The sequence below is a fragment of the Camelus bactrianus genome, chromosome 19 (genome assembly GCF_048773025.1).
Source record: "Camelus bactrianus isolate YW-2024 breed Bactrian camel chromosome 19, ASM4877302v1, whole genome shotgun sequence".
Lineage (NCBI taxonomy): Eukaryota > Metazoa > Chordata > Mammalia > Artiodactyla > Camelidae > Camelus > Camelus bactrianus.
The window spans coordinates 33,464,097-33,488,007 of record NC_133557.1 but is presented as its reverse complement, the minus strand read 5'-3'; the positions used below and the strand labels follow the sequence as shown (position 1 = coordinate 33,488,007).

Below are 23,911 nucleotides of genomic sequence, written 5' to 3'. Positions count from 1 at the left end.
ACTCATGAAAGGAAAAGTAAGTCTCCTGAACAGGCCCATGTCTATTAAAGAGACTGAATTAATGACTAACACTCTTCCAATATTCCAGACCCAGAAGATTTAACTAGTGAATTTTACCAAATATTTAAGGCAAAAACTGTACAAATCCTCTTAAATCTCTCCCAGAAAATAAGGCCATAGGGAACACCTCCTAACTCATCTATGGAGCCAGCATTGCCCTAACACCAAAACCAGGTAAAACATTAGAAGAAAGAAAAGCCACAGGCCAACACCATTCATGAATACAGATACATAAATCCTCAACGAAAGTATTAGCAAACTGAACCCAACAAAGTATAAAAAGAATTATATACCACAATCAGTGGAACTTATGCCAGCTATGCAAGTTTGGTTCAACATTCAAAAATCAACTCATGTAATGCAACAAAACAAGCTAAAGAAGAAAAATCATACCATCATATTAACATATGCAGAAAAAAATCTGACAAAATCTGTATTTCATTCATTATAAGAACTCTCAGAAAACTAGGACTCAAGGAGGGGAACTTCCTCAACTTGATACAGAACATCCACTAAAAACTTTACAGGTGATTCACTGAACGGGGAGGAACTAGATGCTTTCCTCCAAGATGGGAAACAAGGCAAGGATGTGCTCTCTTACCACTCCTATTCGAGTTCATGGCAGAAGTCCTAGCTAATGCAACAAGACAAGAGGAGGAAAGAAAAGACACACAGACTTGGAAGGAAGGAATAAAACTGCTTTCTCCCCAGATGACATGACTGTCTATGAAGAAAATCCCAAAGAGGCAACAATAACAACAGAGAACTCCTAGAACTAATAAGCAATTACAGCAAGGTTGTAAGACATGGAGTCAATACACAGATGTAAGTTCCTGTCCTGTATATCAGCAATGAACTGGAATCGTAAATAAATAACATTACATTAGTGCCCCTCCAAAATAAAATACATACGTAAAAATCTAACAAAATATGTACAAGATCTATATGAGGAACTCTACAAAATAGATGAAAGAAATCAAAAATCTAAATACACAGAGAGATATTCTATGTTCATGGACAGAAAGAATCAATATTGCTAAGCTCTTGATTATTCCCAATGTGATTTATAGTCAATGCAATCTCAATCAAAATCCCAGCAAATTATTCTGTGGTTATCAACAAACTCACTCTAAAGTGTACATGGAAAGGCAAAGGATCCAGAATGGCCAACAAAATACTGAAGAAGGATAAAGCCGGAACACCAACACTAAAAATTTCAAGACTTACTATAAAGCTACAGTAATCAAGACAGCATGGTACTGGTAAAAGAACAGACAAATAGATAAATGAAACAAAACAGAGAGCCTGACATAGACCCACACAAACAGAGTCAACTGATCTTTGACAAAGGATCAAAAGCAACTAAATGGAGAAAAAATATTCTTTTTGACAAACAGTATTAAAACAACTGGACATCCATATGCAAAAAAAAAAAAAAAAGATCTAAACATAGACCTTACACTTTCACAAAAATTAAGTCCAAATGGATCATAAGCCTAAATGCAAAACAAAAAACTATAAATAACTTCTAGGAGATAACCGTATTGGTGCCCAATGGCTACCAGAACAAAAGTACCACAAACTGGGTGGCTTAAAAGAACTCTTAAAGCTCAACAATAAGAAAACAACTCAATTTAAAAACAGGCAGAAAAAAAAAAAACCAAGAGCTAAACTGACATCTCATCAAAGAATATGTACAGATGGCAAATAAGTATATGGAAAGATGCTCAACATCACGTGTCATTAGAGAACTGCAAGTTAAAACAATAAGATGTTACTACGTAACAATCAGAATGGCTGAAACTCAAAGAAGTGACAATATCAAATGCCAGTAAGGATGTGGATTCAGTGCTGGGAACACAAATGGTACAGTCACTCTAGAAAACTGTTTTAGCAGATCCTTACAAAGCTAAACAGTATTGTGATATGATCCAGCAATTTCACTCCTAGAGAGCCACCCCACTGATCTGAAACTTACGTCCACACAAAAAATATGCACCCAAATGTTTATATTGGTTTATTCATGGTCACCAAAAACTGTAAGCAATTAGGACGTACTTCAGTAGTTGAATGGATAAACTGTGGAATATCCATACAATGGACTATTATTCAGTGATAAAAAGAAATAAGCTATCTAGCCAGAAATATACATGGAGGAACTTTAAGTGAATGTTGCTAAGGGAAAAATGCCAATCTGAAAAGACTATATACTGTATGATTCCAACTCTATAACAAGTTCTTTATCAGGTAGGTGTTTTGCAAGCATTTTCTCCCAGTGTATGACTTGTCTTTATTTTCTTAACAGGAGTTTTCACAAAAGTGTTTAATTTTAATAAAGTTCAATTTATACATTTTTTTCTTTCTTTTGATGTTGTAACTAAAACCTCATTGCCAAAACCAAGGTCACCTAGATTTTCTCCTGTGTGATTGCTATGGGTAAACTGTGTCCCCTAAAGAGATATTTTGAAGTCCTAACCCCCAGTACCTGTGAATGTGAACTTATAGAGTATCTGCAGGTATAATCAAGTGAAGATGAGTTCCTAACCCAATGACTGGTATCTTTATAAGGCAAGGGAAATGTGGACACAGACACAGAGGAAGAAATCCATGTGATAAAAGAAAAAATTGGAGTCATATGTCTATAAGCCAAGGAACACCAAGGATTACTGGCAACCACTAAAAATGAGAAAGGTGCAAGGAAGGACCCTTCCACAGAGACTTCAGAGACAGTACGGGCTTGCTGACACCTTAATTTTATAATTTTTCCTCTAGAAATGTGAAAGAAAACATTTCTCTTTCTTTTAAGCCATCTAGTCTGTAGTACTTTGTTACGGCAAAGCTAGGAAACTGATACACATTTTGATACCAGAAAAGTGTGGCGCTGTTACAATAATTACCAAAAAAAAAAAAAAATGTGAAATGGGTTTGGAATTAAGTAATGGTAGAAGCTGGAAGAGTTTTGAGGCACATGATAGAAAAAGCTTAGATTGCCTTAAAAAGACTGTTGGTAGAAATACAAATGTTAAAGGCGATTTGGTGAGGGGTCAGCAACAAAAAAGGGGAACTGTAGAAAATGCATCCACAGTCTTAGAGAATACATACATCATCAAGAACAGAATGTTGCTCGAAGTATGAACTTTAAAGGTTCTTCTGGTGAGGGCTTAAAAGGAAATGATGAACATATTTTTGGACACTGGAAGAAAAGAGGTCCTTGTTACAAAGTGGCAGAAACTTGGCTGAATTATGTTTTGCTACTGGGTGGAAAGTAAAACTTGTAAGTAATGGCTTGGTTATTCAGCTGCAGAGTTTCCTGAACAAAGTGTGGAAGATGTGACCATGGTTCCTCCTTGTTGCTTATAGTAAAATGCAAGAGGAAAGAGATAAATTGAGGAAGAAATTATTAAGCAAAAAGGAACCAACACTCGACAATCTGTAAAATTCTCAACCTATCCAAGGTATCATGCTCTGGAAACAGAACTAATGGTGTGGCTGGACAAACTTTCACCAAAGAGATGAGGTGTATGTCTCATGGATCCAGCCAGACCTCCCAGCAGAAACACTGCTAGCCTGGAAAGAAGAGGGCAGAGCTAGAATGAAGTGAAGAGGGGCTGTCAGGCTTTCTGTACTCTACAAGCAGGAAACAAGTTGCCCAGGGTGTACCTGCTGCTGCAGGCCAAGGTCAGTTAGGCTGACTTCACTGAGGGCAGCTCAGAGGTCAACAGGGCCTCCACGGGCCCAGAGGGCAGGTCTAGCCAAAGGATCATACTCAGGCCTTGAAACCTTGTGAAACTGGCCTTGCTGTGTGGACTCACTTGGGACCTGTGACTTTTTTTTCCCTTCTATTTTCTTCCTTTTAGAATAAGAATGTCTATCTTATGCCTATAAGACCGTTGTTTTCTAGGTTTCAAGACAAACAAATGGAGATGAGTCTTGCCCCAGTATAGACCATACCCAGAGTCTCACAAATACCTGATCTAGATGATTTACAAGATAAGATTTGGGAAGTTTTGAGTTGAGAAGTTTTGTTGAGATATCAGACTTAGAGTTGATGCTGGAAGGGGTCAAGCCTCTCGAGGATGTTGAGATGGAGTGAATGTATTCTGCACATGGTAAGGGCATGAGTTTTGGGGGTGAAAAGCAGACTGCTTTGATTTGAATTGTGTCAACCAATTAAACTGTACTGCCAAGGACTGCCAGCAACCACCAAAAGAGAGGAAGAGGCGAAAAAGATGTTCCCCTAAACCCTCAGAGAAAGCACTGCCCTGCCGACACGTTGAGTTCATGCTTCCAGCTTCCTGAGCTGTGAGAGAACATGTACCTCAGGAAGCTAAGAGCACAGGCCACAAAAGCAAAACTGCTAACTGGGCTCACAAACATTAAAAACACCTGCTCTTCAAAAGACAGCACTGCGAAAACAACACAAAAGTAAGACATGATGGGGAAAACACTTATCTGAAAAGTTATTTATATCCCAAACATATAAAGACCTTTACAACTAAAAAAAAAAAAAAAAGGAAAATCAACCCAATTTTTTCAAATGTGCAGAAAATTTCAACAGACACTTTGACAAAAAAATATGGATGGCAAATAAACATATGAATAGATGCTCAACACTAGTCAACAAAAAACATGCAAAATAAATAAATAAATAAGATACCACTACATACCTACTGGAAAGGCTAAAATGAAACACACACACAACAATACAAAGTAGCTCTGGCAATGATATGGAGCAACTGGAACGCTCATCATTGCTGTTAGGATCACTTTACTCATAACCCTGTTTTACTTTTCTTTCTTTCTTTTTTTTAGAAAGCTCAAAATTAGAGTTTATTAATGTTTTAAAAGTTTATAATATTCCTTTTATTTTTTAACATTTTTTATTGATTTATAATCATTTTACAATGTGTCAAATTCCAGTGTAGAGCACAGTTTTTCAGTTATACATGAACATATATATATTCATTGTCACATTTTTTTCTCTGTGAGCTACCATAAGATCTTGTGTATACTTTCCTGTACTGTACAGTATTATCTTGTTTATCTATTCTACAATTTTGAAATCCCATCTATCCCTTCCCACCCTCTGCCCCCTTGGCAACCACAAGTTTGTATTCTATGTCTATGAGTCTATTTCTGTGTAGTATTTATGCTTTGTTTTTTTGTTTTTGTTTTTTGGTTTTTTTTAAGATTCCACATATGAGCGATCTCATATGGTATTTTTCTTTCTCGTTCTGGCTTACTTCACATAGAATGACATTCTCCAGGAGCATCCATGTTGCTGCAAATGGCGCTATGTTGTCGGTTTTTATGGCCGAGTAGTATTCTACTGTATAAATATACCACTTCTTCTTTACCCAGTCATCCATTGATGGACATTTAGGCTGTTTCCATGTCTTGACTATTGTATATAGTGCTGCTATGAACATTGGGGTGCAGGTGTCATCCTGAAGTAGGGTTCCTTCTGGATGTATGCCCAGGAGCGGGATTCCTGGGTCATACAGTAAGTCTATTCCTAGTCTTTTGAGGAATCTCCACACTGTTTTCCACAGTGGCTGCACCAAACTGCATTCCAAAGAGCAGTGCAGGAGGGTTCCCTTTTCTCCACAGCCTCTCCAGCATTTGTCATTTGTGGATTTTTGAATGACGGCCATTCTGACTGGTGTGAGGTGATACCTCATTGTAGTTTTGATTTGCATTTCTCTGATAATTAGTGATATTGAGCATTTTTTCATGTGCCTATTGATCATTTGTATGTCTTCCTTGGAGAATTGCTTGTTTAGGTCTTTTGCCCATTTTTGGAGTCGGTTGTTTGGTTGTTTCTTATTAAGTCATATGAGCTGCTTATATATTCTGGAGATCAAGCCTTTGTCGGTTTCATTTGCAAAAATTTTCTCCCATTCTGTAGGTTGTCATTTTGTTTTACTTTTGGTTTCCTTTGCTGTGCAGAAGCTTTTAAGTTTCATTAGGTCCCACTTGTTTATTCTTGTTTTTATTTCTATTGTTTGAGTAGACTGTTCCTAGGAGAACATTTTTGAGATGTATGTCAGATACTGTTTTGCCTATATTTCCTTCTAGGAGATTTATTCTATCTTGTCTTATGTTTAAGTCTTTGATCCATTCTGAGTTTATTTTTGTGCATGGTGTAAGGGAGTGTTCTAGCTTCATTGCTTTACATGCTGCTGTCCAGTTTTCCCAACACCATTTGCCAAAGAGACTGTCTTTATTCCATTGTATATTCTTGCCTCCTTTGTCGAAGGTTAGTTGACCAAAAGTTTGTGGGTTCATGTCTGGGCTCTCTATTCAGTTCCATTGGTCTATATCTGTTTTTGTACCAATACCATGCTGTCTTGATGACTGTAGCTCTATAGTATTGTCTGAAGTCTGGGAGAGTTATTCCTCCAGCCTCTTTCTCTTCAGTAATGCTTTGGCAATTCTAGGTCTTTGATGGTTCCACATAAATTTGATTATGATTTGTTCTAGTTCTGTGAAATATGTCTTGGGTAATTTGATAGGGATTCCATTAAATCTGTAGATTGCCTTGGGCAGGGTGACTATTTTTAATAATATTGGTTCTTCCAATCCAAGCGCATGGGATATCTTCCCACTTTTTAAAGTCTTCTTTAATTTCCTTCATCAATGGTTTCTAGTTTTCTGTGTATAATTCTTTTACCTCCTTGGTTAGATTTATCCCTAGGTATTTTATTACTTTGGGTGCTATTTTAAAGGGGATTGTTTCTTTAATTTCTCTTTCTGTTGATTCATTGTTAGTGTAAAGAAATGCAACTGATTTTTGAACGTTAATCTTGTAACCTGCTACCTTGCTGAATTCTTCAATCAGCTCTAGTAGTTCATGTGTCGACCTTTTAGGGTTTTCTATATATAGTAACATGTCATTGGCATATAGCGACACTTTTACCTCTTCTTTTCCAATTTGGATCCCTTTTATTTCTCTCTTGCCTGATTGCTGTGGCTAGGACTTCCAAGACTACGTTGAATAGGACTGGTGATAGTGGGCATCCTTGTCTTGTCCCAGATTTTAGTGGGAAGCTTTTGAGTTTTTCACCATTGAGTACTATGCTGGCTGCAGGTTTGTCATATATAGCTTTTATTATGTTGAGATATGTTCTGTCTATACCTACTTTGGTGAGAGTTTTTATCATAAATGGGTGTTGAATTTTATCAAATGCTTTTTCTGCATCGACTGAGATGATCATGTGGTTTTTGTCCTTTCTCTTGTTGATGTGATGTATTACATTGATTGATTTGCGTATGTTGAACCACCCTTGTGTCCCCTGGGATGAACCCCACTTGGTCATGATGTATAATCTTTTTTATGTGTTGTTGGATTCTATTTGCTAAAATTTTGGTGAGGATTTTGGTGTCTATGTTCATCAGTGATATTGGCCTATAATTCTCTTTTTTGGTGGTGTCTTTGCCTGGTTTTGGTATCAGGGTGATGGTGGCTTCATAGAATGAGTTTGGGAGTATTCCCTCCTTTTCAATCGTCTGGAAGAGTTTGAGAAGGACTGGTATGAGTTCTTCTTTGTATGTTTGGTAGAATTCCCCGGCGAAGCCGTCCGGTCCTGGACTTTTATTTGTAGGGAGGTTTTTTAAATTGCTATTTCGACTTCATTTCTAGTGATCGGTTTGTTCAAGTATTCAGATTCTTCTTGATTCAGTCTTGGTGGACAGTATGTTTCCAGAAACTCGTCCATCTCCTCTGGGTTATCCAGTTTGATTCCATATAGTTTTTCATAATATTCTCATATGATATTCTGTATTTCTATTTTATTTGTTGTGATTTCTCCATTTTCCTTTCTTATTTTGCTAATTTGTGCTCTCCCCTTTTTCTTCTTTGTGAGTTTGGCCAGAGGCTTGTTGATTTTATTTACTCTTTAAAAAAACCAGCTTTTGGTTTGATTGATTTTTTCTATGGCTTTTAAAATCTCTATTTATTTCCTCCCTAATCTTTATAATTTCCTTCCTTCTGCTGCCTTTTGGGGTTTTTTGGTCTTCTTTTTCTAGTTCTCTCAGCTGGTGGGCTAAACTGTTTATTTGAGATTGTTCTTCTTTTTTGAGGAAGGCCTGTATCGCTATAAACTTCCCTCTTAGCACTGCCGTTGCTGTGTACCATAAATTTTGTGTGGTTGTGCTGTCATTGTCATTCGTCTCAAGGTATTTTTTAATTTCAGCTTTGATTTCCTCATTGACCCATTGGTTTTTTAATAGCATATTGTTTAATCTCCATGCTTTCCTTTTTTTCTCCTTTGTTTCTCTGTTGTTGATTTCCAGTTTCATGGCATTGTGGTCAGTAAAGATGCTTGAGATAACTTCTATCTTAAAATTGTTGAGGTTTCTTTTGTGCCCAAGTACATGATCAATCCTGGAAAATGTTCCATGTGCACTTGAAAATAATGTATATCCTATTTTTTGGGGGGGTGTAATGCTCTGAAAATATCCACCAAATCTAACTTTTCTACTGTATTATTTAATTTTTCTGTTGCCTTATTTATGTGTCTGGAAGATCTGTCTAGTGATGTTAATGCGGTGTTGAAATCTCCAACTATGACTGTATTCCCATCAATATCCCCCTTTATCTCTGTTAGTAATTGTTTTATGTACTTAGGTGCTCCTATATTGGGTGCATATATATTAACGAGTGTAATATCCTCATCTTGTATCACTCCTTTAATCATTATAAAATGTCCTTCTTTATCTTTCTTTATGGCCTTTGTTTTAAAGTCTATTTTGTCTGAAATTAGTACTACACCACCTGCTTTTTTGGCTTTTCCATTTGCATGGAATATCCTTTTCCATCCTTTCACTCTCAATCTATATGTGTCCTTCTCCCTAAAGTGGGTCTCTTGTATGCAGCATATTGAAGGTTCTTGCTTTATTATCCAGTCTGCCACTCTGTCTTTTGACTGGAGCATTTAGTCCATTAACATTTACAGTAATTAATGATAGATGAGTGTTTATTGCCATTTTGAACTTATGTTTGCAGTTGATTTGGTATTTCCTCTTTGTTCCTTTCTTCTTCCTTTAGTGGTTTGGTAATTTTCCTTTGTGTTATCATGGGTTTTATTTAGTTTTTGTGACTCCCCTGTAAGTTTTTAGCTTGTGGTTACTCTTTTCTGTAAGTCTATTAGCCCATTACTATATCTTGAACCCATCCTACTGAAAACAAAAAATTTAAAAAAGAAAAAAAACCCTCTATATTTTCTTGCTTCCCTCACATTGGGGTGCAGGTGTCATTTTTGAAGTAGGGTTCCTTCTGGATATATGCCCAGGAGTGGGATTCCTGGGTCATATGGTAAGTCTATTCCTATTCTTTTGAGGAATCTCCATACTGTTTTCCACAGTGGCTTTCCTTGCTTCCCTCTCCCACTCTTAATGATTTAGATGTCTTCTTTTACAATTCTGTGTTTATTCTATTTGGAATTCATAGTAGTTATCACCTTTCCAGTTAAGAGTTTCTCATTTTTGTAGCATCCTTCTGCTTTTGTTTAGAGTAGACCTGTCAATATTTCTTTTAGCATGGGTTTAGTGTTGCTAAACTCTTAGTTTTTGCTTGTCTGTGAAGTTCTTTATCTCTCCTTCTATTCTAAAGGATACCTTTGCTGGATAAGAGTATCCTAGGCTGCATCTGTTTTTCATTCAGGACTTTGAATATGTCTTGCCACTCCCTTCTGGCTTGTAGTGTTTGTGTAGAGAAATCAGCTGAGAGCCTTATGGGGGTTCCCTTGTAACTCACTCTTTGTTTTTCTCTTGCTGCCTTTAGGATCATTTCTTTATCCTTGACTCTGGCCATCTTGATTATGATATGTCTTGGTGTGGGTCTGTTTGGGTTCTTCCTGTTTGGGACCCTCTGAGCCTCCTGTACTTGGATATCTGATTCCTTCTTTAAGCTTGGGAAGTTTTCAGTCATGATTTCTTCAAAACCCTTTTCAATCCCCTTTGTTCTTTCTTCCCCTTCTGGGACCCCTATTGTGCAAAGATCGGCATGCTTTATATTATCCCATAGGTCCATTATGTTTCTTTCATTTGTTTTTATTTGTTTATCTTGCAGTTGTCTGATGGGGTGCTTTCTGTTGTCCTGTCTTCTAGGTCACTAATTCGTTCCTCTGCATTATCTAGTCTGCTTTGCAGAGCCTTTAGATCCATTCTCATCTCAGCCAATGAGTTTACCAATTCTACTTGGCTCTTCTTTATAGCTTCCATTTCACTTTTGACATATTTTATATCTCTAAACACTATCTTTTTTAGTTCATTCAATACTTTGATCACTCCGTTTTTGAAATCTTGATCTAGCAGGCTATCGATGTCTATTTCATTGATCGTTCTTTCAGGGGATTTCTCTTGTTCTTTTAATTGGGAGTGGTTCCTCTCCTTCTTCATCTTGCTCATCTCTCTCTGGCCCTGTGGCTTATGGAGTATCAGTTATCTATTGTGGTCTTTAAAAGAGTTTATTTATTTATCTATCTAATGCCTATGTAGGAATAAAACTTAAAAAATAAAAAAAAGGAGAGAGAGAATTTTAAAAGAAGGGAGAAAAAAAGGTTTGAAAACAGTGTATAACCAATTATAGAAGCGCAGTTTGAATCAGGCTAGCATTCATCTTGAGATGTCTTTTTAAAGAAACCCTTAAAAAAAAAAAAGGAAAAAAGATCCAAAAACGATATTTGAAACGTATTTATAATCAATAACAGGAGACCAAAACCAAAAGAAATGAAAATGAAATCAGGTGGATTTAAAATAAATAATAATAATATAACTACTTTAAGAGAAAAATTTAAAAGGAATTAAAACTAGAAGCATATACAATTGTTTAGAAAGTAGAAATTAAAAAAGTAATAAAAATAGAACAGATAAAAAAAGATGATAAAGAGCGAATTTTGAAAAAGGGGAGAAGAAAAGGTTTGAAAACAGTGTATAATGAATAATTGAAGAGTAAGTTGAAGCAGAATAGCAATCAGGCTGAGACATCTCTCAAAAAGTTTTAAAATAAGAGAAAAGAGGAAAAAAATATATTTGAAACCTGTGTATAAACAATAACAGGAGATCAAAACCAAGAGAAATAAAAATGATGACATGGATTTTTAAAAATAATATTATTTTAAAAGAAAAATTTAAAAGGTATTAAAACTGGGAGGATATATAATTGTTAAAAAAATAAAAATTAAAAAGGTAATAGAAAACACAACACGTAAAAACAGATTCAAGAAAAAAAAAAAAGGGGGAGGGAGTGTTCTCCTGGAGACTGTGCTCTTAACGATAAGTCTTTCTGTCTTCGCCCTGTTTGGTGAGCTCGACTTGCTGTTTCCAGAGGCCCTCCTTTGGCGCCCTCATCTGTGCTGCTCCCAGTGCCTGTTGGCAAGCCCATCGCGCCCCCTCCCAGCACAGCGTTCCTGCGGGAAAGGCTAGGGGCCACACGCCGTCTCCCGGAGCTGGTCGCTCTGCAGCTCTGCAACGCCGTGCGCTCTGCCCCGGGATGGCGCTCCACAGGCGGGCCCAGGAAGACCGCAGAACAGCCCCGCCCCTGCTCCATGCCCAAACTCAGCTCCTTGTTTGTTCGGGCAGTGCGAACTTTGCGAGGCATCAGGGCGGAAGGATCCTGACTTGGGCTGCAAACAAGTCACTGTCTGGCCTCTGAGGGTGCCGAGCCCCCAGGTGTGGATTCAGGTTTCGCCCCCCGCCCCCACCTGGGTGCCAAGCGCCGGAGGATATGGCAGCTGCACCTGAGCCCTGCCTCTCCTTGCTGAAAACCTTCCGTGGGTTTTCAGAGATGGGGGTATGCACTCTTCCCCCCAGGGCACATCAGCCGTGCTGTTTTATGGAGGACCCAGGTTGTTCTGTCCTGTGCACCCACTCATCCACGTTGCACAGCACCCTGCAGTCCCCTGGGGCTGCCTCAGTGCAGCTGTCCTCGTCCTCCACCCAGCTCAGGCAGCCTTTCGCAGCCCCCAGCTCCCGGCTCAGGTCTCAGGCTGGGTGTTGCAGGGACCCTCTGTGCCTGTTTAACTTAGTTCTGTCAGTCAAGGGCTGCTCTGTACAGATCCGAGCCTCGGAGTCTCCCCCTCTGTCTCACTGGCCTCTCTATTGGAGAGGGGGAGACCCAGCGAATGAGCGCCAGTCCTCCTTTGCCGCTCCCTCCCCACGGGACCAGTCCTGCACTGTTTTGCCTTTTCGTCTTCCTTTTTTCCTTTCTCCTACCAGATTTTTGGCATCTTTGTTCTGTCAGAGAGGACAATGTTCTGTCAGAGTTCCGCAGGTCCTCTGGTTGGCTGAGTGTGTCCGTGGATGTGAGTCTTGGTCTATCTGTGGGAGAGGGTGAGCTACGTGCATCCTACTACTCCGCCATCTTGGCCTCGGCCCCGTTTTACTTTTCTTAAAAGCACCTTTCATAACCTTTAAGTTTGCTTATGTATGTAAGTCAAAATTTATCTGCTCATATGTTTACTGTGTATACTCCTTAATATAAGTACCACAAGGCTGGTGACTTGGTCTGTCTTGTCACCACTGTGTCATCTCAGCACTAAGAAAAATGGCAAAAACCAGGCACTCAATACATATTAAGAGGCAAGAAGGAGCAGAAAGGACTCTAAGATATGTGAATATATGGAGGCAAAGAACTGCGTCACATCACTCTACAGAGGGACAACCATAAAATTAAACTGGCATAAAATTAAACACATAAATAAATTTAGGAACACCCCCCCAGAAGGCTGCATGGTATAATGCAGAGATTGCCAATTTCAGATTCCAGATTAGAATCATCTGTAAGAGCTTTGCAAAATTCCAGTTCCAGGCCACACTAAATCAATGAAGTCAGAATCTCTTGAGAATGGGAGCCAAGGATCTATCATTAAAGTTCCCCAGGTGATCCAACCATGCAGCAGAGGTTGAGAATCACTGAGGAAATGAAACCCAGACTTCGGAGCTGTACATACTTGGGTGTACATCTTGGGCAAGTTACTTAACCTCCCTAAGCCCCAAAGTTCTTATCTACAAAATGGGAATAATAAACACCTCCTAGAGCTGTTGTTAAGATTGAGATTACACATAAAGTTCTCAGTAAATGTTAATTCCTCCCAGGGAAAACCTCATGAAATCCTCATTGCTCAGTGATAAATGCTGATTCAGTCCTCGATTCATATCTTTCTTTGTTACTTGATTATTAAATTGAACATTTGCAATGGAGGAGTTTAGAAACAGTAATTTTTTCACTCTCCTAACAAGATAATGCCTGAAGCTGTATCTATTTTAAATCTAGGAATAACTAAACTGTGAAGGGAAATCTAGCTGATTATTTATACTAGTGATTCTCAAACGTGGCTGCAGGTTAATCACCTAAGAATCTTTTCCAAAAATACCATTATTAAATGTCCAGACCTTGTCCAAACCACTTGAATCAGAATCCCTGGGGTAAGTCCAGGGCATCAGTAATTTTTAAAAATCCCAATGAACAGTGATTTTAAAAAACAGGACTGAATAGCACTGATTTGCACTAATGATATCCCATGCTAAGTGCACATCCAAGGCATTCTGGGAGCTCTTAAAAAATAGATTGAATCCAGAACCCCATCATGACTTACTGAGAATCTGTGGAGGTGAAGCCTATCATTCTGCAAAGCTTCACAAAACTCTCCAGATTATCCTGACGCAAACCCACTGGGAACCACTACTTTATACCATGCATTTACTCTCCCTGTTGTCTACCAGAAAACGTCGTCTAGAACTTTCACTGGCCTCCCATGCCAAGCCTGACCAGTTGCTTTTAATCACTAATGGAAGCAACACATCACAGTAAGTTTCAATTTTACAGATCATTGGTGATCCTGTTCACGTGCAGCCCCTTGACCCACATCATTTACCATACACTGTGCCCAGAACTGGCTATGTGGTCCATTGGGCTTTCCAACCAAATCCCTCTAACAGGCTGCCTGGGAAGGGCAAAATGGAAGCATATTACTCTCCAAGGCTCATTTCCCTTTACGACATACTCTAATGCCAGGACAAGTTAAATGAATATCACTGGTCAGATGAATCTGAATGAAATTCAAGTTGTTTTCTGGACCTAGAAGCACTGGTAGGTTTGCTTCCATCAGAGAGCTAATAAAATCAGAGGAAACAGAGATAATGCCTGAGTTAGAAGCACGTCCAAACTCCACCTAGACTCCACAGTAGGACCCACAGAAAATGATTTTAGGGGAGTCAATCAGTACACATATCACCATGGCTGCAGTACCAGGCAGATGACAAGAGCAGCATTTAAACAACCAGGCACAAATTTAGGCTTATTAAGTATATTAACTCATGTGATCTTCATAAGAACCCTATCATGCAGGTACTGTTATTCCTATTTCATGGATAAAGAAACAAAGGCACATGGAGGATAAATAATTTACCCAAGGACATGTAGCTAGTAGGTGGCAGTTTCTGAACCCATGCAATTTGCTCCAGTCCATTATCTTATTTACTCTACTACAATGTAGATGATTGATGGTCAACGTCTTAAAAAAAAAAAGTTGATGTCTGCAGGAGAAACTGGAGATCAGACTCTGTACCCTGGGCAAGTTACTTAACCCCTCTGAGCCTATTTTTGCATCTGAAAAATAGACATAACAATAGTACCTGACTCACTGCGTTGAGGTGACAATTAAACGAGATTATGCATGTGATGTGTTTACAACAGTGCCTGGCACTTTGAAGACCTGTCAGATGTTATTTGCATCATACTATAGCCCGAAGGGGTCAGGGAAAAATAACAGCCCATGAAACTGCAACTCTCCCCTGACTACCTCAGATATGTAGATCCTGTAGATTCCCATTTCATCAGATCCAATATGAGCTGCAGGAATAAAAGATAAACAACACTTAAGAACTGCCACTGTGACAAACCCCCAGCCGATCCAGTCCAAGATTAGGAGTCAGCATGAAAATGGAAAGCTCTGTTTGCTATGGTTGCTACAGTTTGGCGCTTTTTAGCACACATACTCAATTATGAAGCTGTATAAATGTAACCACACCAGGAGCCAGACCTCCAAGTAGCTGCAAACTGCGGTGGACTTCGGTTTGACTGGAAAACATGTCACAGGAGACGACACTGTCCGGTGGTAAAGGTCAGCCTTCCTCAGGCACATCTGTAAAAACAAAAGAGAAACAAAATGAGAATTCAAAAACAGGTAACATCCATTACGTGCTTGCTATTGTGTTAAATGTTTTCTATGTATTACCTCATCTACTAAACTTTACAACATCCTTCCAAGCCTGAACTTCCCCACTGGAAACCACAACCCCACTGGGATGATCTCATTTTATGTTCATGACTCCACATCTCAAATGGGCACTCAGTACTGCCTAGCAATCCAACTCCATCTCCCTAGTGAGTTCACTTTCCCACTCTTCAGAGGGACCCTCACATGTGTTTTCTCCCTGTTCTAACAGATCTATTCCCTGCTCCCCTGCTGCCCTAACTCTCAGCCAATGACCACCTTCACAGACAGATGGGGCCTCTACCACCTACCTGCACCTGCACCCGTTTTTTCGGCTTCCCCTCTAGTCACAATGTAGTATCATTTCCTGCCCATTTTAAAGCCAACTACTCACCTGCTCTGGAGTTTCCTCCCCTCAGTTATTCAAATATTTCTCCCTTTCTATGAGTTCAATCCCACTGGCATATAAGCATATTCTGAATTTCTCTGTCTTAAAAACAAAATTCCACTTGACCTTAAGGCCCCATCTATTGCACTAAAGTTGTTCTTGTTAAAATGATTAAAATCCTCCTAATTGCCAAACCATCTTGCATGGTAGCACTCACCATGGCTGACCACCAGCTCCCTCTCGTTTTAGCTTCCCTTTCTCTTTTCTCTATCCACTTTCCACCTAGGTAGTTCCACCCAGTCCCTTAGTTTAAATACCACCTATATGGTGACCACTCCAAAGGCCAGTTCTAGCCCTAACACCCTCCAGGACTTCAGCTTCAAATTTCCAATGGCCTGTTTGATGCCTCAACTTAAAAACCTACTAGGTGACTTATGTACATTTTACCACTAAATAAATAAATAAATAAATCCACCAAGCGATTGACAGATGGAGAGAGGGATCGAGAGATGCATAGATCTGTGAAAAAACAAGTGCAACTAAATGTTAATGGTAGGGTCTAGGTGGTGGGTGTATGGAGTTCCCTATAAAATTCTTTTTAACTATATTGTTCATATGTTGCATCTTGGAAAAAACCTACTAGGCATCTCAAACCTAAGATACCCAAAACATAATTCTCGACTCCACCTATTCCAAAAATGAAACCTAACTCACCTACAGTTTTCCCCATCTCATTAAACAGCAAGGCAAAACCCCAGAACTCAGCCTTGACTGGCTCTCTCCCGCCTGGAATGTAAGTCCGTGAAGGAGGGACCTTGCCTATCTTGTTCATAGATATTTTCAGCTTCTAGAACAGTCCTGGTACACAGGAGGTGTTTAAAAATAGCTGTGGAATTAATCATGAATTAATGCCCTGTTTCTCTCTGGGCCACTCAGCCTGTAGTAGAGAATAACCTTTGTTTTTACTGGCCCGTCATGCGGCAAGCAGAACGAGTTTGGACTCGGCAACAAACCCTCACTGGTCCTTGAGTGAGAATGGAGCTCCTGGCCTCCAAACCTCCTCAGCCCAGGAAGCAGGGACCATGAGCTAGCACCTGACTATGGCTTCTTACCAATCACAGCAGTTCCACGCGCTTCAGCGAGAGTTCAAGGTCTTTCTTTACCACAGAGCCAAAGCGCTCCCTGTCCCAAACCTGTCACGCACAGCACCCACACGTGTGGCAGCACGGCGCGGCACCACCCCGCCCTGGCTGTCTCTGCCGGAGGCTGCGGCGCGCTCTGGCCTCACCCTGCCCAGGGCCCACCCGAAACCTGCCCAGGGGGCCTCTCTGTGGCTGGGGCCCCAGCCCACACCTTTCAGCCCCTGGGCATCAGCGGCATCTGCCTCTTCAAGACTATTAGGTGGGCCCAAGTCTGCCCTCTCACACCCCGGCGCGGACGCCCCTCAACTCCCCGCCCCGGCCCCCAATATCTCTCCTCACCTGGCCCTGCCGCACCCAGCCTCGCCCGAACCGCCCCACCCGCCAACCGCCCACCTCGCGAGTTGGGTTCTCAGGCCCACGGGTCCTGCGGGATAGGTGCCATCCAATCCTGGCGGCTCCTGCGAGCCTGCGCACTGGAGCCTCACTCTGCGCCTGCGCCCCCTGCTGCCAGGCCGGAGGTGGCAGTGCTTCCCCCTGCTGGCCCTCCGAAGCACTGCAAAGGTCTCCTCGGATCCAGTGGTGGATTCCCTGCGGCTGCCCTGGATCACCGCCCTGTCTCTGTCTCCTCCCCAGCCAGGCTCATAATGCCAGCAACTCTCTGAGCCATGCCCACATCCTCAACCACTGAGGACTGTGTTCTCTTGGGGTGATCGCCTGGTTCACACCTGCCTCTAAGTGATCTGACAGCCTGTTCCCAGAAAGGGCAGGGCCATGGGCCGAGCCCACCAGCACCAACCATGGGGGACCCACAACATGCAGGACTCTTACTGGCTTTGGCGGTTTCAGCTTCTGCCGCCACCTCCTCTTCCGAGCTCTCCCAGCTGCTAATGGGGTCTGACACACGGGTCTTCTTGGCCTACAGCGCTACATCTTCCTCCGCCTTCCACTTCTGGCCAATCTCCGAGGTTCTGCAAGACAAGCGTGACTGGCTATCCCAACCACGTGACAAGGACAACCCCAGGAGAGTTGAAAAGGAAGATTTTCCCACATCCTCTCTGACCCAAAAGGAAACATGCAAATAAGAGTTTAAACAGCGATGAAAGACAGTGTAGGTACAATTTTGCGTTCTGTATTTTCACTCATTTCTCGTGTTTTTACAATTGTCTTTTAGTCTTCAAAACAATCAGGAAAGATGGAAAACACGTAACACCAGCAGCTAACCATCACTGAGCAGTTAAGGCTGGCACTGCAGACACCTGACACAACCATGGGGCTCCTCCCTGTAGAACTTGTGGCACCCACAGTGCCCTCTTTCTGGAAGAGTCTGCCCAGGTCCCTCTTGTCTTCAGGCCTCAACTCCATTACAGCCTCCTTCAAGAGGCCCTCCCTGATCACCTCCCCCTCCCCAAGACATCTCTGCCCCACCATCCTGTTTCACTTTCTTCAGAGCGTTTTTCTCCCTCCTGGTATTTTACCTACTTCCTGCTCGATGCCCCCACTACACAGTCAGGCTCCAGGGGGGCTGGCAGGAACCTTCTCTGCTCACTACAGCCCCTGAGTGCACAGCACGAGTCTCACGGCTAAGTGACTTGCCCAGGGTGAAAGAGAAAGTCTGCAGCTCTGCGCAGGATAAGCACCCAGGTGGCTGGGTTGCCAGGACTTTCATGTATCATCTTCTCTGACCCCAGCTTCCCAACCCCGAGGGAGTCTCTGTCGACCCTTGTTCTCCAGCTGGGACAGACGTTGGCCTGCCACAGTTTGGGATGTGCTGCTCAGTCCCTTGTTCCCAGGAAGGCCACCTGTTGGGAATCTTCTGCAAATACAGGTTTCATTTATTACGCCTATCAGTTCTTTCTGCCTCTCTCCTCCCAACAAATGTAAGTTTGACAAAGGCAGAGATTTTTCTCTGGTTTGTTCCCTGCTATATCTAGCTCACAGTAGGTGCTCAATATACAGGGGTGGGGGGGGATATATCTCCAATGGCCAGGTTTAGCACTTTCGGTACTATTATTATCCTCATTTTACAGATGTAGACAGACTTGGGGAGGCCAAATTTGTCCAGGGTCCTATAGCTTGTTGCTCGGTTTGAACTACTAGGCCAGAAACGATGAGGCTAGGCTGGCTCTGGTGGGTGTCCCATAGAAGGGGCCAGGGGCAGGGAGGGGTGTGTGGTGCGGCTCACTGAAGCAGTTCTCTGGGGAAGGAAGTGCTGTGCAAACCCCTAGACACCTGGACAAGACGGAGAGGGTCTGGGAGAGGAAGTGGGGGTGTGCCCTGTGCTCCCTCAGCAGCAGAGGAGAGCTAAGCCCTGAGGGCTGCCAGGGCTCTCCCCTGGAAGCTGGGGTCCCTTTCACACCATTGCCTGCCTTTGTTTACACACCTCTGATGACAGGGAACTCACTGCTCCACTGTAGTCTCATCATTTTTGGAGTGCTCTCATGACAAACTGCTTACGCTCAGAAGCTGAAACCTGCCTTCCTAAAGATAGATACGCATGGGTCCCACTTCAGTCTCTCAGGCCCAGAGAACATTCCACTCCCTTTGTCCTCAAAGATGTGCAGACCGTGGTCCCTCACTTGCCCCTTTGCCATTTCTTTTCCATCCTGACAACTCAGGATTCACTATCCCTCCTCATGGGACATGACTGCAGGTCCTTCACTCCCCGAGCTGGCTGTGGTCAGGTCAGTTCATGGAGAGAACAATTATCCCCTCCTTCATTCTCAAACCATTCCTCTGTTGATACACCCTTGGATCACTCCCCTTTCCTTGTTTTACAAGTTTCACAGGCATTCCACATCCAACATGTCCTTGAAATCTTTCCTTTCAAATTAGGTTTCTTCCTTTCAAGTGTACAAGCCAGACACTGGGAGTCACTAGGCTGCCTTTCCAAACCACCCACAGACACTGGTCTCATCCTCTACCATTCCTGGAATCTACCGTCTACTCCTCTGTTACTCCTGTCTCAAGCCCCGTCAGCTCTTGCCTGGATGATGTTATCTGCCTAGTCACGCCATGCTGCAGAGTGCAGCACCGCTGTCCACTTCGCCCTTCGGCTGCCTCCACTGCTCTTGGGGCAAAGACGTAACCTCTCCCCATAGATGATCAGGTCTTGCACCGGGTGGGCTCTGCCAACTGTCCAGCCTCATCCGTACCACGCCTGAGGCTACAGGCCTCAGCACCCACAGTTCCCTCTGCAAGGTAGACTCCACCAGCCTCTCCACAGCTACTGCCTAGTTCACTCCCCTACTCCCTGCAGCTCTCAGATCAAAGGTCACCTCAAGGAAGCCTCCCCTAAAACCCCAGATGAGGCTAAGCTCACCTGTTCCTGTGGTTTGGGCACCAGGCACCTCTTTCGCACTCCTCACTACTGTGGTCATTTTACACTCATGCATTTCACCCTTTGAGGCATGCTTACCTCCCGGACTCCACTGTCAGCTCCAAGGAAGAAGGAACCATGTCTGTCTCTCTCATGACAATGGCTCTGTACTTAGAACGGAGCCTGGCATTCAGTAGGCACTCAACAAATGCTTACTGATTTAATGAATAGTAAGCTGCAGAGAAGCTTCTGTCCTTAAGAGACACTGATCACAGCTCTGTGTCCTCTCCCACTACCAGACACCTGTATCTGCGATCTGGCTTCCTGGAGGTGATAACCGTACCTACAGTGGCCTGTGGGGACAGATCTTAGCCCAGAGTGCATCCTAGTTGATTCCAAGCTGGTAGCTTGGGATGTCCGTACACGACAATTTCAGCCAGGTGACTTACTGTTGCCAGTGTGTATAGGTGTCCAGAAGGGTTATAGGCTGAGTCATGAAACTTTTCTGCAGAGAAGTAAAGAGAAAGCAGCAATTAACCCCCAAGCACAGTTAAGGGTCCTCCTTATTCTCCCTGGGCCCCACTCTTAGGACCTCATGACCAGCCCAGGTGGGTGAGAAGGTGGTCTTCATGCTCTGGGAAATATGTCTGCACGGCCCTGCCAGTACCACCCAAACCTTCCAGAGACAAGCATGAGAAATATTTCCAGCTGAAACCTTTTACACTAAAACACTGGTGAGAAGTATTTTTGAGAGAAGTTGGTTGTTCCAGAGAGAGTTGGAATGTTCCAGGCTAGCATTTATCCAGTCCCCCGTCTCCAGGGCACTTTCCAGGTTTTGGGGCCACATGACAGGGCTTTTCCACTCCCTGACCTTTCGAAAGGCTTTCCAAGGCCAGTCTGGTCAATCTCCCCAGGACAGTAAGAACCACAGTCCAGACACCCGAGGCAATCCAGGTGACACAGCTGTAGTCCACTCATCTACTGGGAAGAGACTGGAACCAAATGATACCAATCCTTTGGGAGAAGCAGAGGCCTATGAAGCCAAGATCAGAAGCCTACTCTCTCTGTAAATGTCAAGAACCTGGGGTGCCAAGTGCCCCAAGGAGGCTGAATGAGTAATGTGGGGCGAGGGCAGTGTCAGGGATCTGGGCAGAGTGGCGGAGGGTGCACTTGGAGTCAGGCAGAGTGCCTCTGTTAACTGGATGGGCCAATCTCTTCACCCCTTCAAACTTCATGTTTCTTTTTGGTAACATGAGGACAACAGCAGTACCCACCTAACACGAGACAATCTAGTCAGTGCCCCCAGTATGAGCCAGTAACACTGAGACTTCAAGGGTCAGTTTCACTCTTCTTGGGGCCCAGGCATACTGGCCTCCTCAGTGCCCCTCAAAAACATCAGGCCACCCCGCCTCCATCAGGGCTCGCCATTCTTTCTGTCTGGAATGCTCTTTCCTGCCAAAGGCTCACTCCCTCACTTCCTCCAGGTCTCTGTTCAAATGTCACCTTCTCAGTGGGGCTTCCTGATCACCCCATTTATAATTTAACCCTGACATTCCTTATTTTCCCTACCTGCCTTATTTTTACAGCTAGCAGCTACTATCACCTGATCACTGTATCATTAACTTTTTAAAAACTCAGCCATCTGTCTGCTTCTGCTATAATGTATGCTCTATGAGAGGCCTGTATGCCTAGACAAATTCCCCAAAGAATATGGGTACTGCCTCTTGCCCCCTGCAGCTATTAAGTGATGTAACTGGAGTAAGAAGGGCAACTAAGGTCCAAAGAGGATTGGGAAAGGCATAGATAATGTTTTAGGGCCCATCACACTTTAGTCTCTCCAGGAGGTCCTGAGAGCAAGCCAGAGCATACACCACAGCTAAAGGGATACCGCCAGCTTAGGTCAATAGCCACCATACCAGCTAAAAACCTTCCAGGGGCTGACCACTGCTCTTCAGGTGAAGACCAAAGTGCCCACAGTAAGGTCCAGCCAGCTCCCTGCCTCTCTTCTCAGGGACCTGTATCACCTTTGTACTCCACACTTAGGCCACAAAGAACTTTCCAGAGAAAAGTACAAAGGCAACAATTTCCCTCCCACCACAGGGCATTTGCACCTCCCTACTCTCAGATCTCAAAGCAACATCCACTTCCTCAGGAACACAGTCCTGGATATCCCTGACAGGGGCAATCTGCCATCCCCGTGTCTCTCATTCTTGGCACTTAATGGAGTGTTAACTGTACAGTTACTTTTGTGATTCTTTGATTTATGTCTATCTCCCTTACCAGATTTAGACTAAACTCCAGGAGGGCTGGGGACCCCCGCTTACCATTCTATCACCAGCACCCTGAACGCCAGACTAACAGTTGCTGAGAGAATGGATGGGGTAAATAATGACTGCACCACAAGTTCGAATCCCAAAGCTGTCCGACTCAGTACAGAAGAGCTGCTAAGGCCTGAGCTCCACCTCAATTAAGGGGCCAGAAGCCCCTTCTCGGAATGGCGCTCTTTCGCCGCTCCAGGGCTGGTCGCAATCCACCCTTCAGACGCGCAGCAACCTTCTCACCCTAGGGGGCCGCGCCGAGCCACGTGGCCCAAGACTTCGAAACTTTAAACCGCCGCTCCCAGGAAGCGGATGGAGGTAGGGGCGCGGGAGTGACGAAGCCCTGCGCCTGGGATCTCACGTCCGGCTCGCCCACGGCACAGCTGGGGAAACCGAGGCTCAGAGGACCTGTGGGCAGAGGCTGAGGCTCCTTCGGCTCCCCTGGCCGCGTCCCGGCGCACCGCGGGATCCGGCTCTGGGCGCCCGCCAGGCCACCAGGGGAGGGGGCGCAGGCCGTCTCTCTCCAGATCTCGCACGCGGCCCTCACACACGGCACGCTCTGTCCCTTCACTTCCCGCGCCGCGCGCACACAGCCCGCCCGCAGCACATGCTGGTGGATCAGCGGCTCCCGCCGCTTCCCGGCCTCGGCCACGCCCGCGACCCCCAGCAGGCTGGCTTACCTGCACGCCCCACTCAGTCCCCGCCCGCCATTTCCCGCTTGCCCTTAGACCTCGCGCGTCCCACTGCCGGCTCCTCCTCCGCTCCGGCCGCGTTGCATGCCGGGACGTGTAGTCTTACCTCCAGGCGTGGCTGGCCCCGCCCCGGCCCGTGAAAGGGGCGGAGACACGGAGGACAACGAGACCTCCCATTGGCGGGGGAGGACGTGGCCCGACTCGAACCCGCCCCCTGGGCCGGCCGTGATTTGAATGACTCCCTCTTAGATCCTTCAGGCTTACTCCTTCAAGGAATTTGTCTTCCACTTAGAAGTCTGACAGCTTACTCATCTCTGAATTTCCTAATCTGCATCTCTCTCTAGACCCGAACTTTCGGTTACCCACTCATTTACTCATTTCACAGATTTTTTTAGAACCCATGAGCTATTTGTCGTCATTCATTCACTGTACAAATCCTTATTGAGCACCATACTTTGGGCTAGCGCTTGGCTAGAATTGGGGGATTAAAAGTTGAATAAGACCTGGGAGCTGCTCTCAAAGATCACAGGGCAGGAGAGAGACAATCGGTAACCAAGAAACTATGGTTCAGTGTCTTTCTGTGCATTGTCCGGCACAGGCACAGCCTATGGGAGCAGGAAGGAGGGGCCCCTAACCCCAAGAGACATCTAAGCTGATGCTTAAAGATGGAGTAGGAATTTCTAGGTGCAGAAGAGAGGACTGGCATTCCAGGCAGAGGGCACTGCATGAGTACAGAGAGGAGAAACCACCCTGGTACAGGCTGGGAAACACAAACAT

At 43.7% G+C, this 23,911-nt stretch overlaps 1 protein-coding gene across 4 annotated transcripts in view; it reads right to left on the bottom strand.

Annotated features, from left to right (window-relative positions):
* Positions 1 to 23,911, bottom strand: part of LOC105083193 (tyrosine-protein phosphatase non-receptor type 20) — a 144,034-nt gene that overhangs the window by 73,771 nt on the left and 46,352 nt on the right. For 2 of the 4 annotated variants that reach the window (XM_074347729.1, XM_074347732.1), the window contains exons 1-4: positions 22,449 to 23,201; positions 20,574 to 20,629; positions 17,637 to 17,776; positions 14,865 to 15,206 (exon numbers count right to left, since the gene is read on the bottom strand). The gene's annotated coding sequence lies outside the window, so the exon portion shown is untranslated. Of the gene's footprint in view, positions 1 to 14,864; positions 15,207 to 17,636; positions 17,777 to 20,573; positions 20,630 to 22,448; positions 23,202 to 23,911 lie in introns of those variants that run through there. The other 2 variants (XM_074347734.1, XM_074347728.1) reach the window with 2 other exon arrangements.